At 44.7% G+C, this 5,589-nt stretch overlaps 1 pseudogene; it reads left to right on the top strand.

Annotated features, from left to right (window-relative positions):
- The first annotated feature begins 2,047 nt into the window (after positions 1-2,047).
- On the top strand, positions 2,048-2,254 carry LOC142262954 (U2 spliceosomal RNA; annotated as a pseudogene).
- The last annotated feature ends 3,335 nt before the right edge of the window (positions 2,255-5,589 follow it).

Below are 5,589 nucleotides of genomic sequence, written 5' to 3'. Positions count from 1 at the left end.
AGAGAGTCCTCACAGATCAAGGCACTGCCTTTGAAGCGGAAATCTTCAAGGACTTCTGCAGCTTTTACCGATGCAGGAAGATGCGCACTACACCCTACCATGCTCAAACCAATGGTTATCAACCTGCTCAGGACTTTACCCCATATTCCAGATGTGGCCTTACAAGTGATTTATAGAGGGTTAACAATACGTTGGGATCACCGGATCTAATCTCCCTTTTTATACACCCTAAAATCTTGTTTGCTTTAGAATAAACAATAACATCATAAAGGTATAGCAGTACCGTTTCAAAGTTTCGGTGTCCCAAGCAGCATTCCATCAGCCTCTGGAAGGTTCCTGGCAAATTGCACAGCTCGAAGGGCATGCTTTTGAACTCGCAGAGACCCATCGGGGTGGCAAAGGCGGTCTTCTCCCGGTCTGCCTCAGCAACGGACACTTGCCAATAGCGACTAGTGAGATCAAGGGTAGAAAAATAATTTGCAGTTCTCAATGCAGCTAGCTATTCCTCAATACAGGGGAGTGGTGCTGTCCTTCTTCTTTAACAGGACCAACGGAGCTGCCCAGAGGCTACAACTGTCACGGATAACCCCAGCCTCCTTCATGTTGCTCAACATGTCCTTGGTACACTGGTAATGTGCAGGTAGTTTTGGCTTATATCTCTCTTTGATGGGTGGGTGTGCACTTGTGGGGATGTAGTGTTTGACCCCTTTTATTCTTCAAAAGTCTAGCGGATGTTTGCTGAAGACTTGCTCGTATTCTTGCACTAGCCTGTAGACCCCCTTCTTGTGATGTGAAGGTGTGGAGTCAGTGCCTACGTGTAATTCCTTACACCACTCCTCTGGCTGACTTGGTGAGCTGTCACTGAATGGGTGGGCTGAAGCAATGGTGGATGCTGCTGTTTGGATAGCATGTGTATCTACTGAGAACAGCTTATCAATGGTGGCAAATCGGAGCAGCTTAATCTCTTGCTCTCCGCAGTTCAACACTCTCATGGGCACTCTTCCCTTCCATATTAATGAATAAAACTATGATGTAAATAGCATATAGATACCCCACAAATGCAGATAAAAGTAGGTTATGGGAAAAGGGGGAAGAGAGAAACAGGAAAATAGTGGAATAAAGTATACCTTCCAGGTGGGAGAGGAAATGGCAGCACAGCCAGTGGAGGTGAAGCAAGGGGAGCCTGCAACTAAAGAGTTGAGAGCGTTATCACATGGTGACTGAGCCTGATTGTAACGGGAGCATAGAGGTGCCGATCCTGTCTTACCTGCGTTGGTGTAGAAGTGGGTGTCCTGTGGTGGAGTCAGCTGTGTGCAGTGGTGGCCGTGGGTTCTTTTATGTGCGACCGTAGTAATAGCTGCGCCCACTTCCTGTATGGGAGTGGAATGCAGTGAGGCTAATGGAACGCACGCCTGCGCATTTGTGTTTAACGTCGCGCATGTGCAGAACGGAGAAAAGGCTGCGCTCACTTCCTAATGAAAGGGAGTGAGACGCAGCTGGGAAGGGAAGGGAAAAGATTAGGGTTTGGGGATGATGAAAGGGCTTTCTACGGGCAAGGATGGCAAAGGGTGGCAGTGACGGAAAGTCAGGCAGCCTGTCCTGTCCTGTCCTGTCCGTCCGTCTTTTTGTATCATGAATTGGAAAGACTGCAAGGGGGAGGGGAGGTGCTTGGAGGAGGAGGAGTTATTCAGATTAATTGCAGTGGGCGGCGGCTGCAAAAAGCATCATTCTTCTTGTTTTTGCTCTGCAAAACAGCCTTTTCAAGGGTTGGCTTGGGTGACAAAATGTCTTCTGTAGGCGTGGGTTTGTCTCCCTCTCCCTAAGATGTGTCCGGTATAGGCCAGGGTGCCACTCAAGGCCGTAACCAATTCGGGTTATAGCTTCTCGGCCTTTTGGCTAAGATCAAGTGTAGTTTCGGAGGACGCTACCTTGGTCGGTACTGGAAGGTGCCTGGGATTGCACGTCTGCCGGCCTTGAGGAAGTGTGTGCGCCTTCTGGTGACACATAGCCCTCTTGTGCCTGGACGGTTCCCAGGCAACGGGAGGCGATCACCTTTGTTATTTTGAAGTCCTACTGATAAACAGAAAAAAAAAAAAATTAAATCTGTTCTTATCAGTTTAATATCTGATACGTCCCCTCTCTGGGGACCATATATTAAATGGATTTTTAGAACAAGGAGATGGAAAAAATCTTGCTCTGTCCACTCCACGCATTGACCTGGTATTGCAGTACCTCCAGGACCGGTGCACCCCTTCTTAACCCAGTTTCCAAAAGCAGAACTCAATTCACCTGATTCAAATGAGCCCCATTAGTGAATTGAAAGAAAGCAAAAACTTTATATGCACCTCAATTTGGCCAATTCACTTTTCACACTTTCACCCTTTTTTTTATCTTTCACACCTTTTACTTGCTTTATTGATGCAAAAGCTGTGCCAAATAGCAAACTCATCTCCACTCAACTTGACCAACTCTGCTATGTCCCGTGCAGTATCTTATTCTCAGTCTTATCTAGATCATTTGCAATTGAATAGAATAGATCCCTTTTGGACACATTGGATTCAGCTGCTGCAGTGACTGCAGGTGTTAGAAGATGCAGACTTGGCATCAGGTGCTGTCTATCAGATTCCACTCCAATTAAAGCTTCCATTGTTTTTCGGTGTTTTCTTTGAGCAATGATGATGTCTTTAGTGATCTGTTGGCTCCCTCTCCTGGAGGAAGAGTTTGCTTGCTCTTGGACTTTCAAAAAGAGAGGTCATGATAGACATTTAGCTTCTGAGCCCAATTGGGGACAGTCATGGGTGATGAATGTTTTGCAACCTGCTGCGAAGCCTGATACCGCAATATAAGGAACGTCAAATACTAAGAATGGGCGGCCTATGAAAGAATTAGTACTTTCATTAAGCATACTTAAACGGCTAATTGGGAATAGACAAACTGTAAAAAGCCCTCTGAGAAAGCCCCTCTCTAACCTTTGTTAGTAAGCTTTTCTGTAGTCTGCCTGTTGATGTATTTTCCGTTTGAACAGTGCACAACATGAAGTGACGGAACACTGGCTTGTCACAATGTCCCCCGCTGACATCACGATAGCGCTGCTGCCTAGAAAGCCAGCTGCGCAGCAGAAGTTGCTCTTTGGGTGGGATGGTGGGCTAATGTATCTATTCCTGCTTGGTGTGAGTTTGACATGATCTAGAGCAACGAGTTCCAGCGGCTAGCGGTTGATTATTGGCTGTAATGGGGCTTTCTGGCTGGTGCCAGCCTTTCTTCTTAGCACACAGGAACCACAATCCCTACACCATGCTTCGATGGATTCTCTCATCCCAGCCCAGTAAAACTACATATTTCACACAGTTATAAGCAGCCCATGGGCATTCACCTGGATTAAAACCCATAACAGCTCATAGACCAAACAATCAATCTACCACTGGACCAAAGACAGGAAGCTAAATCCACTGCCTGCGGTAACTAACTTAATCCTATAGTCTACTCACACAACAAACCCAAGAGAAAGGAAAAAAACATGGCTTCGATTATCCATCCAATGAAAACGCATAACCATTGTGAGCCATTGGACAATGCAATTGCACACATGGTGACATGGTGCACGGCCCAATGAATCAAGTCTGTACTTCATATTCACGGTTTAAGCCCTTGGGTTCTAATGTGTCCAGAGTACATATCCAGAAAGATTCCCTTTCTTTGTGCTAAGCACAAGTCAACAATACGTTGTAAGCAGATTCTATTACCAGTCCCACACCATTTTGTGACGCATAATCGCACAGTGGCCCAATTAAGATTCCAAGTCATCGAACATGTCCCAGCCATACGCAGAGGAGGCGATAGAATTAGGAAGCTCAAAGAAAGGGAATCTTTCTGGATATATACTCTGGGCACGTTGGAACCCAAGGGCTTAAACCATGAATATGAAGAACCGACTTGATCCATTGGGCCGTGCACATTTTTTCTAACGCCCGGTTCTTTTTCGTGTTCACACTATATATGGTTCCAGTATGTATGGAGTTCCATTCTTCCTTGTTTTTTATTTGTCATGTTTGTCTGATTACCTTGTCTAACAGTTTTTTCTCCCCTTTCTTTACCTTCCAGGTTCCCATAGTCACGTGAAATATCCCTGTTGCACTTGATTACGGCTCACTATTCACTATAGGATGTCTTATATCTAACATCACACTCTCACCCATCAGCACTCTATAGGTTTGTATAAGGTATGCGCTTACACATCCGGTCCTCCATAGGTATTTCCACTTATGTAGCACTATCCCTATGATCACTCATAACTCATACCCTTGTAGTCAATTACAGCCTCCTCTCTCCCCTCTCCCCTTCTCCCTTTCCATCTATAATTTTGCCAGTACAATATTAGTTTACATTAGGCACACACTCACATATTCCTTTCCTTAGTGACTTATTGTAATTCACATTCGCATACAATTCTCTATGCCTGCCCCATTACTACATTCATACCTACTTGACCCTATCCTGATACCCCTTGTCTCACCTTGTTGGTCCCTACACCTGTTATCATCTCCTTTCCTGTGTCTGTCTTGTCACACAACACATTTTAGCATATCCCTTGTGCTCCTTATTACCTGTCCTGCCTATTAGAATTATGTCCATTATGTCCATGCATGGCCCAATGAATCAAGTCTGTACTTCATATTCATGGTTTAAGCCTTTGGGTTCCAATGTGCCCAGAGTATATATCCAGAAAGATTCCCTTTCTTTGAGCTTCCTAATTCTATTGCCTCCTCTACGTATGGCTTGGACATGTTCGATGACTTGGAATCTTAATTGGATCACTGTGTGATTATGCGTCACAAAATGGTGTGGGACTGGTAATAGAATCTGCTTACAATGTATTGTTGACTTGTGTTTAGCTCAAAGAAAGAGAATCTTTCTGGATATGTACTCTGGGCACATTAGAACCCAAGGGCTTAAACCGTGAATATGAAGTAAAGACTTGATTCATTGGGCCGTGCACCATGTCACCATGTGTCCAATTGCATTGTCCAATGGCTCACAATGGTTATGCGTTTTCATTGGATGGATAATCGAAGCCATGTTTTTTTCCTTTCTGTTGGGTTTGTTGTGTGAGTAGCCTATAGGATTAAGTTGGTTACCGCAGGCAGTGGATTTAACTTCCTGTCTTTGGTCCAGTGGTAGATGGATTGTCTGGTCTATGAGCTGTTATTGGTTTGAATGCAGGTGAATGCCCATGGGCTGCTTATGACTGTGTAAAATATGTAGTTTTACTGGGCTGGGATGAGAGAATCCATTGAAGCATGGTGTAGGGATTGTGGTTCCTGTGTGCTAAGAAGAGAGGCTGGCACCAGCCAGAAAGCCCCATTGCAGCCAATAATCACTTAATAACTTTTTCAACTTGTCATCATATGGGAGGCCTTCCATTCCTTGTAGTAGTCTAGTTGCCCACCTTTGAACTGACTCTAACTTCTGAATGTCCTTTTTAAAATGTGGAGCCCAAAACTGGTTCCCATATTCCAGATGTAGCCTTACAAGTGATTTATAGAGGTTGATCATCTTTACTTATCATTTAAAACTTTCAAACTGGTACAC

The sequence above is a fragment of the Anomaloglossus baeobatrachus genome, unplaced genomic scaffold (genome assembly GCF_048569485.1).
Source record: "Anomaloglossus baeobatrachus isolate aAnoBae1 unplaced genomic scaffold, aAnoBae1.hap1 Scaffold_2543, whole genome shotgun sequence".
NCBI lineage: Eukaryota > Metazoa > Chordata > Amphibia > Anura > Aromobatidae > Anomaloglossus > Anomaloglossus baeobatrachus.
Note: the sequence above shows the minus strand (reverse complement) of the source record. Positions and strands in the feature narration are given on the sequence as shown.